We start from the raw sequence: 10,174 nt of genomic DNA, 5'->3' as shown, positions 1-10,174 counted from the left end.
CATCTCTATACTTGAAGTGAACTTTGTCATTGTTTTGAAGTTACTTTATGTTGTCATTCAGGTTGATTGCATGCACTTATCTTGAAATACTATTGTTTCCCTCATTTTCTAGTCCCCCACAAAAGACTTGTGTCAAGAACCAAGTTAGCCAAGAATGTTTGTAGTTGACACATTCTTGTACATAATTGGATATCAATGGTGGTTGGTGAAAGGATGGTCACAAGGCACCACAAAACAAAGGAAATCTCATTATTTGTATTTCTAAATAAAGGACATCTAAATCTGAAATATGAACATGAAACATATAGTTACTAATAGTACAATTATCCTTTATAGAAATTAGGAAGAGAATGGGATATAGGAGGGTCTCTTATTTGAAAGTTTAAGTAAGTACTTAAAACTTAATGAATGTTTGATCAAATGCTAGAATGGTGGGGTAAGTGGTGGACTTTAGGACATATGCACAAAAGTTCCTTGGATTAAGTTAGTGGCTAAGAACACTGAGGTCATGGTAGATTTTGATAATCTGACCATAACTTCCATATACAATATGAAATATTGTATATGTCACGGAAGTATAATTTTAATACGTTAAAAACATGATAAGACTTTTATTTGATTTCAAAGGACACAAAAAATGGATTTTAGAAAAATAGAAGTTATGCAATAAGTTGCAATTTATTAGTGAGCCTAAATAAGTATTGAATTCCATCAATCTTATCTGAGATATCGTAGAAGCTCCACAACTATACTACATACCTAAAATGGAATTTTCAAAAAAGCTTGAACCAACTTAAGAAATATCTAGCCTACATTAATGATACTAAAAATTCTTGCGATTTGATAAATTATTCTGTTAAAGATGGACATGGGATTTACCCTTGTAATTTTTATTTTAGAAAAACACGTATTTAAGACCCCATAATGAGCAGAATCCATTGTACATGAGAAAAATCACTTGTCGGAAAACTAAAAAAACCAAAATCAATCCCCGATCTCGAGCAAAGGGTTTTCCAAAATATTCTCCTTTTTTGGAATATATTGGTCGGATTGTGCTCGGAAAATTGGAGTTTTCTATGCGAGGTCTTTCTCGAGTGGCAGATTATGGCCAAATCAGGCATCTTTTGCACCAAAGAACTGCACCAGGGGGTGTATTGGGACCCAAGGGATATGTACCCAGCTCCGTGTGCCAGGATGTGACAAATCCATGTTTGAACTTTAGATTATGGCTAGCAGATCAAGCATCTTTTGCATCAAAGAACTGCGTCGATGGGTGTTTCGAAACTAGAGGAGTCCAGACCAAGCTCTGTGCACCACGATGCGCAAAAGGCCTGTTTGACTTGGCCAAGCTCCGTGCACCACGGCGTGAAAAAGGAATGTTTGACCAAGTCAAACAAGCCTTTTGCATGCCGTGGTGCACGAAGCTTGGTCCGGACCCCTCCAATCTCAAACACCCACTGAAGTAGTTTTTTGATGCGCTTGATTTGGCCATAATCTACAGTTCAAACATGGATTTTGTCCACCGTGGCGCATGGATCTTGGTATAGATCCCTCGGGTCCCAAAACACCCCCGGCGCGGTTCTTTGGTGCAAAAGATGCCTAATTTGGCCCTAATCTTCCCTCAAAACATGGCCTCGCATGGAAAACTCCAATTTTCCGCTCCAAAAATGAGGCATGTAACTTGATCATGGTGCAAAAAACACCCCATACTTTGATGGACCCAACAAGCCTCGAACGCAACACATTGTTTTGGATCTTTTTCCAAGTGACCCCATTTTCTAAGATAAGTAGGTTTCTTACAAAGAGGGTACGCAAGACCAAACCCTTAGTGACCATGCCAAAGAAAGTTTAAAAGAGGAAGAAGAATACAACTCAAACCAGAGAGGAACGGACAATCCTATAGAGTAAAGAAAAAAGTACAAGAACTATATCCTTGGATGGAAACAACAATCACCTCCTCCCCCACCACCAGTGAATAAGAAGAACAAGAAATGGAGAGCCATCATAGTCGCTTTGCATGATATACAAAAATATTTTAAAAACATAAATCCCATAGTTTCCAAAGCTCCATACTAAAGATTGGAGCATGAAACAATAATGAATTTTTATCACACTATAGAAGTCCAACACTCTTTGAAAATGTAATTTGAACAACAATAAATTGATGACCCTTTATCACCATTTCATGCAAATGGAGTAGATGAAAGTCTAGAACCTTCTCTATCACCTCATCTCCATCTAGTTTGTAGTTTATGTTGTCCATTATATTAGAGTCATGTAGGAGCACAAGCTTCATTGAGGCCTCTTCATGCTCACTTATATCTTTAACCTCCCTATCTCTCCTCATGCCTTTTTGTTTGTTCTTAATCCTCTCCATTTCCTTAACACTAGAATGGTAATAGGACACTTTTATGTCCTTGGACACTTTTGTGTCCTGTTAAGTGACCATTTTCCTTGAATTATTTTAAGAGTATGAAAATGAATTTCTAGGTGCTATATATCTACAAAGTTGACTTATGAGCTGAAAAAAACTTGACATTTCTTTTGGAGTATCAATTTCACCATTAACCTTACTCTTGCACAACATTTTTGAACCTAAACTGTGTGAAAAAACGGGTCTTGTTTATGGTTTCTTTTTCTTTTTTGCAATTATACCACTCTAAACTTCATGTTTGTGAGGTTTAGATTGCTAGAGGATAAGCCTTCATAGTTCTCAACATGTTTTGATGCTTGCAGGGAGAGCTAAGTGTTAAAGTTGAAAGTTATGACCAACTTACAAGAATTGCATAATCCTATTTTTTGGCCAAAATTAGCACTTTTACGATTTTTCTGGTGGCTTTCTTGATATCAAAATTCAATTTTGATTGTGTAAGTGTAATGTATAACATAAAGTTAATCCTCCTTGAGTTTTATGAATGCTGAAGAATACGAGACATTTTAGAGTAGCAAGTATAACTTTCTCAATATTGCTAGTTTCTTTGGCCAATTGTGTGTATTTTGTAGGTAGTAACCATATCTAATCATAAACTACAAACTTGTCTAGATATTGAGTAGTTTCTAGAGGTCATAATGCTAAACCCAGTTTTTTCATATTTATTGTATTTAACACTTTATCATTGCCCCCAAGGTTCCACTTAGTAAGAGATCCATTATCCTTTTGACATGCTCCATGGCTCCTTTTGAAACCAAAGGCCCAAAGGGAACTAAGAAAACATGTATATAGTATCTGTATTGAGCGTGACTATAGAAACTTTGATGATAGATCCGCAGAATGGCAAAAATGCAACTTTTTTGTACCTATTTTTTTGCCCCAAACAAAATTCAGTGAGGTAAAATCAACTATATGTTTTGATCACCAACCCATTGAATTTAACAGGGCATTTTATCTCATGTCCTAAAAAAATCCCCACTCTTATTTATATGCAATCAACCGTAAGAAATTGCTGTTTTGGGCAAAATGCACTGGTCCATCAACTTTGGAGGCTTGTAGTGACCAAGGGATGAGATATCTTACAAGTTTCTCATTTTTTCCATATGTAGTAGTCCTTAAACCATAAGCTCATGAAAGGATTTTTCAAAATGAGTGTATCTACTATGGTTTTGCATTTTTTTTTCAAAACCCTAAAAGGACACTTTTATGTCTTGTTAGGTTACCATTCTAGTGCTGAGCACTAGCAAAGCTAGGCCCATGTCCCAATTAAGAATTTGGATACATATATATACACCCCATGCCCAAGTCGATGAGGCCATTGTGATCATCTACATTGTCATCCCTCTTGGCAAGCCCTTTGAAAAAAATCAATAGGCAATATCAAAAATTCTTGTCTGTTGTACACATGATTTAGAAAATCAATTGTCAATCATATGGTGTAAGTTATTTAAAATGAGTTTAGATTCACACAAGTGTTTCTCCAGGTAGTACTACTTAGAATTTACTTAATTACTAAAATTTGAGTTTTAAATTATTTTTTTGTGGAGAAGATAAATAGAGAACTAGACGTTCACTTGCACAATAATACAACTCTTGGATTCCATTTTCTAAGGCTTGATTACTTTTAATGTTGAAATGCTTAGAACTCAAAAAATTCATGAAATACCAAAATAATCACCTATTAAATTGAATGAAAGATTTAAAAAACTTAAATTAAACTTTACAATCAATACTTATGCACAGAGTTGGGATGTAAACCAAAATTTTCATTAAGATAAGGCCCTGTGTTTGAGATTGTACAATGATACATCATGGGAATAAGATGTCCCTACAAGTAAAACCCTCCTCTTTTCTAAGCCTTACAATTTTTCTATCCACACAAAAAGGATACTATTTATGGATTGAGGGACTTGCAAAGATTGTTGATGTGTTGGTTATCATTAACACGACTATTGGGAGCAATATTAGTGTGGGGGAATATTCAAAGGTCCACAATCTCTTGAATTTTTTTTTTGGAGTCGAATGCCTCCCATACTCCCATTGTTTGCTTCCATCTTCTGTATGGAAATTTCATTGACAAGCCTTGCTTTGCAATATGGTAACTGCATGCAAATTTTCATCAATAATAGAGCATTTGATGTGGCATAAGTGTGGCCATAAAGGAATATCTCTTGTGAGGGAATCTCTCAAGATAAACACTCCGCATATAAAAACTTGCCAAGGTCCACATAAATAGCTTCAAAGCCGCTTGTAAAAGATTCCATTGACTCCTACTCTACAAAGCTATATGGAAAAATATATGAAATGAAAACACACCAAATTATACATATATTGAAGCAACCTAAGAGGTAACAACATAAATGGTACAATCCAAAATATTTAAATAGAAGGAGAACATGTACAATTTGCAAGAAACCTAGGTTGATGCAAAGACATGTCAAGCACCAACAGAGAAGCTATATACACATGTTGTACCTTGGTAGACGCTTGCCATATTGAGTTTTGTTGAAACCCATGATCTTCCCATTCCAATGATGTGTCGGAGAAGCCATATGTTTGCTTGATACCTTGTGTAAATTGCAAGAACTTAGCTGCATTTTCACCCACATAAATAATTTGTAGTCATGATAGCAAGTGAAGAACTTCTATCGTCTTGCACATTGGTGCAACTTATTGCGCTAATAAAACTCCCACGTTGACGAGCACCTAAAGAAGCCATGAAAGCAATGCAACACATTCTTTGACAAAAATGAATATTAGTTCATACATACAATTTTTATTAGTGTGGCATAACGAGAAATGCTAGGATGTATACAAAGACAAACAATGGCAGCACTACAAATCTCTACATGCAAGATGGAAACAAAAACTTGCATGATGAGTGAGAAAAGATATGAGAACATTGGAAGTAGGAACGAAGCTCACTCTTCTTACCAACGTATATGCTAAAGAAGCCTAATAATATTACCCTTAAATGCCCCTATGCCAAACCTCCAAAATGATGTGGATGAGTGAGGAGAGATCATTTTAGAGCTAGATTAGGAACAAGGATCTGGGAGAGAGAGTAGATGTAGCAGCCTTAGAGAGAGTAAAGAGGAGAGAGAGGATGACAGCATGTTTTTTGAAAGACCCCTTTTTAGGGAGGGAGGAGGGGGGGAGTCAATAGCCTTTAGAGAGAGAAAGAGTGGGTTTTTACCCTAGCTTTATGGAAAAAGGTTCAAATTTTCTTATTTTCTCATTTTATTAATAAAGAAAAGACCCCCCCACCTCTAGGCCTATAAGTTTGACCACTCAGTTTTAGAGCCTAACACACCCACCACTTTAGTCCACATGGCAGTCCCCCATTTTCTCATTCCTTAATCTCAATTTTTATCCCATGGCAAACAAAGAGGCCCTTCTATACCCCATTCCCTTCCTAATGGTGGGAAGCCCTTGCTCTTTAGAGCTTTGAACAACATTTAGACATGCTCTCCAGCGTGAGATTGATCAATGAACTTTTGAAATTTTGTATGAAGCAATGAAATTGGACAGAGTGTGTTGTAGTTCACAAAGCCTTTTTCATGATCTACCCACTTTGCCAAAATATCAAGGCAATAGTCCTCTCTTATATCAAAGAGATTTTGTATTTCATCATGCAAAAGATACTCCTTAGTGTTGATCTTGTAGGTGGGCATGGTTGTTGTGCACAACAAGGGATCAAGCTCTTCCTCTAGAATATGAATGGACTCCTCTACCTTCGTGATGTTCCTTGACTTGAATTGTGCCACATCCAAAATATATTTTCCTTCAACATCTTTGTCACTCACAACTTTCATGATTTGCAAGGGCTTGGAATCTCCTTTCTCTATTGGAGTAAGACTTAAAAAGAGTAAGATTGCAATCCCCTTAATCACAAGCATACAACCATACTTTTCATACCACTCACAAGGATTACAATCTTTCTCCCAATCATCTTGGAGTAATGCTAACCTCTTGGTACTTGTGCTCTTTGCTAAGATTCTTACTTTAAAAATATAATCAAAGAGTACAAAGTTTCCAACCTTGTGTAGGTCATTAAAATCCTTTTGATAGTCAAAAAATCCATTGTTGAAACCTTCAAGAGAGACTTCCAATTCAAAGGGAACATTAAATATTTTCTTGACATAGGAAAACTTTGATGGCTTCTTGACTTGGTAAAGTAAGTCCATCAACATTTCATCACTTGTCTCTTCAATGTGTATATCTTCCAAAATCTTCCTGCTATAATAAATATATTCTGTAAAAAGAGAAAAACATATATGCTAATTAACACCATTTATGCTAATTAGCATCCCTAGTTTTCTCACCAGCATGCTACATATGTTGTTTAGCACAATGTTTATTCTAGTTACCGTTCCTAGTATGCAAACTAGCATGTTGAGTATGTTGTTTGATGTAATGAGTATGCTAGCTACGTTTCCTAGTATGCTAACTAGCATAATGGGTATGCTGGTTATGCTTATCACAATGCTCGATATGATCAACTACATAATTGGTATGCTAATCGGCACACATATTATTCTTGTAAGCATTCAAGGTATGCTGGTCAGAACCTAATCCATGCTAGTTAGCATACTTTCTATTCTAGTTAGCACACATTATATGTAGTTGAGCATACCTCACATGCTAAACTTAGAACACATTCTATGAGCATTCTATGTAGTTCAACATACCTCATATGCTAAACAACACACTGATTATGCTTGTTAGCATACATGCTATGCTTGTTAGCATACCTTGTATGCTAGCTAGCACACATGCTATGCTATTTACATGTGCTTGTTGGCACATTGAGTACACTAGTTAGCATACGTATTATGCTAATGAAAACATTGTATATGATAGTCAAGACACCCTGCTAGATGCATGTTAGGATGTTGAATGTGCTATTTAACACTCCGATTTGTTTTCATGAACATTCTAGATATCCTAGGTACCAATTTGTATATTCCTATTTGGATTCATTTATGCTAGTAAACATATTGATCAAAATTCTGGATGTTGCAGGTTGAGCTCTTTCACAGATTCAAACAAAAACATCTATATTGCAAGATTGGCATGAGAATGTTTGAGATATTGAAGCAATTCTTTTGCAAATGACTAAAGGATAGATACACATGTTGTTGTGAATATCATATGCAGATGTCCTTTTTAATGGACTCACTGAACCACATGCGCTCTCGTGCCTTTGGGTTGCATGATGCGGGTTGCGAATGTCCATGCATTATATGTGCCACATGCGAGAACATTGCCAAAGGTTTTATGGATTCACATCACACGTTCAAAGGTGTCACACAAATGTGGGAGTCGGTTCTCTATCCAAATCTAGTAGATGTAGTTTTTCATAGAAGAGAATGCTTGATGGGAGACTATAAGATATGTGGAGTCCAGAGATTAGAATTATGTTGCTTGGAGAAAGCAAATCTAGGTAAGAGTATTATTGTGAAAGTATCTAAACATATAGAATCAAAATAAAATCATGGAAACATAAAAAAAAGGAAAAGATCTTTTGCATAAAGAAATGCATTGTTGGGAGTTTTTGCAACTCTTGAAGACCAGGTTGAATCTCTTCATCACTCATAACTATGCAGCTCAATGGCAAGGACAACAATTCAAGTATTGTCTACTTTGGTTTCTAGATGATGTTGTTTTCTCAGTTGTTGATTTTGTTAAGAAATACGCCTTCAAGGAGCAAAATGAGATTCAATCAATGCATTGGCACACTAGTCAGGTAACCACTTTTGTACACATAATGTACTACCGCAAGGTAGGGGAGGTAGTAAAAACAATCAACTTCTTCATATCAAATGACAAGGTGCATGACACATTGATTGTACAACATTGCTTCATTCTACATCATGGCTGGTTACAGTAAGAGGGTGGCACTCCTACGTAACATTGGATGTGGTCCAATCTCGGGTAGGTCACCTAAGAGAAATGTAACCTATCACGTGAGTTCAAGAGAAGGGTATTTAAAGTTCTTTAAATTTACAAAAATATAAATACATAAGGATACTTTTTTTCAAATTTGAAAAAACTTACAAATTTTGAAAGAAAATGATACATTATATTGCCAAAAAATTTCACAGATAAGGGGTTTTACAAACATGTCTTGAATGTTGATATGGTAGTTTTACACATAGTGACCCCCCCGAGGGTCCGATGGTGCAGCCTTGCAGTTCAAGGGATACATGCCTTTCTATTTTGTTGCATGATATGGTGGACTCACAGGTATTTGGATGAGTTGCTTCGTATTTGGATCAGGACATGGCAAGTGCAATCATGATTGTGCAAGAGTAGTTGTGAAAAGAACCTTGACCATGAGAAGCGAAAACCACATGGAGCTATTTTGTGATGTGCAATAGATGTGGTTTCTTATTGCTAAGCTAACCTATCACAAGGAGCACCTACATTATATCATTCAAAAGAAAGGGATTGTGCACGTGTGTTCTAGGAGGTTAAAGAGGGGGATGTGAACAGGGAAATCAAGTGGAATTGTGCCACTGTGGAAAAATCTTGCTTTATGCATGTTTTCCATGGTCACAACCTACATGATCCAACTGCCCTTGTAGCAAGAATCTTGGAATGCTTTTGTGATGAATGCATGTACGGAAGGTGGAATCACTACATCAATAAAGCTCATGTGCAGGCTTGGGATTATCATATTCTATTGCCATTACCTGATGAGGTTTCAAAGAATTTTAAGACAAGAGATGAAGTTTTGATAGAGGAAGCTTTTGTCTATTATGGATTCACATATGAAGGTCATCATGATGTATTGAGTAGGACTCTAAGTGTTGGAAATACTTTTGATGTAAATCAAGATGCTGCAAGCAATGCAGAGGATGTGGATTTCTACCTCGTCAAGTGTGTTGTAGCAAAGGAGAAGGTGGAGAAGGGGTACATTGATGAATGGATCAATTTAATTCACAGAGGCTCATATGTTGTGCAAGGATTGTATTACAAGCAATTGAATGCATACACCTTCAAGCTAGACCACATGGCAGCCCATCATCCACCTACTTTCACATTTAGTGCAATGTATCAAAGTACCTATGGAGCACATCCAAGGAGAAGGAACGTGTACACAATCACCCCAAAAATCTATGAAGCAATATGTAATATCATGCCCTTTAGCTTTTAAATTATAACCACTGGATTCTCAATGTAATTATTGATGCAAATAATGCAATTTTATCATAAAGTTGGTTATGTGTCTCTTGTTCACTCTGTGTATACATGGATTTGGTGTTTATAGAAATCGATAATTGAGTATGCTAACTAGCATACATACTATGCTAACAAGCATACATAGAATAACTAGCATCTATGCTAACTAGCATAACTAGGTATAGTAACTAGGTAAACTGGGTATGTTGGCCACCATAGCCACTATGCTAACTAGCATACACATTAGCATTTATGCTAACCATCATAAGTAGGTATGCTAAATAGCATAAGTGGGTATGTTAACTAAACACAGTTTGCTAGCCACCATGCCCCTATGTTAACTAGCATATAGACTCTCCTAACTTGCAAAGGGATTGTGTTAACTAGAATACATAGCATAATTAGCATGTATGCTAACTATCATACATAGAAAAATGTTTGTTGACTAGCATAACTAGGTATGCTAGCTAGTATTGAAAGTAGTATTCATGCAGGTTACAACTATCTATACCATCAACAAACTAGGTAAGTCAAATAGCTTATTTCTTAGGGCTA

The 10,174-nt window shown here is 36.2% G+C and overlaps 1 pseudogene; it reads left to right on the top strand.

Annotated features, from left to right (window-relative positions):
• The first annotated feature begins 8,985 nt into the window (after nt 1-8,985).
• Nucleotides 8,986-9,600, top strand: LOC147437116 (uncharacterized; annotated as a pseudogene).
• Nucleotides 9,601-10,174: the final 574 nt, after the last annotated feature.

This window comes from Adiantum capillus-veneris, chromosome 17 (genome assembly GCF_014529385.1).
Source record: "Adiantum capillus-veneris isolate H3 chromosome 17, ASM1452938v2, whole genome shotgun sequence".
Taxonomy (NCBI): domain Eukaryota; kingdom Viridiplantae; phylum Streptophyta; class Polypodiopsida; order Polypodiales; family Pteridaceae; genus Adiantum; species Adiantum capillus-veneris.
Note: the sequence above shows the minus strand (reverse complement) of the source record. Positions and strands in the feature narration are given on the sequence as shown.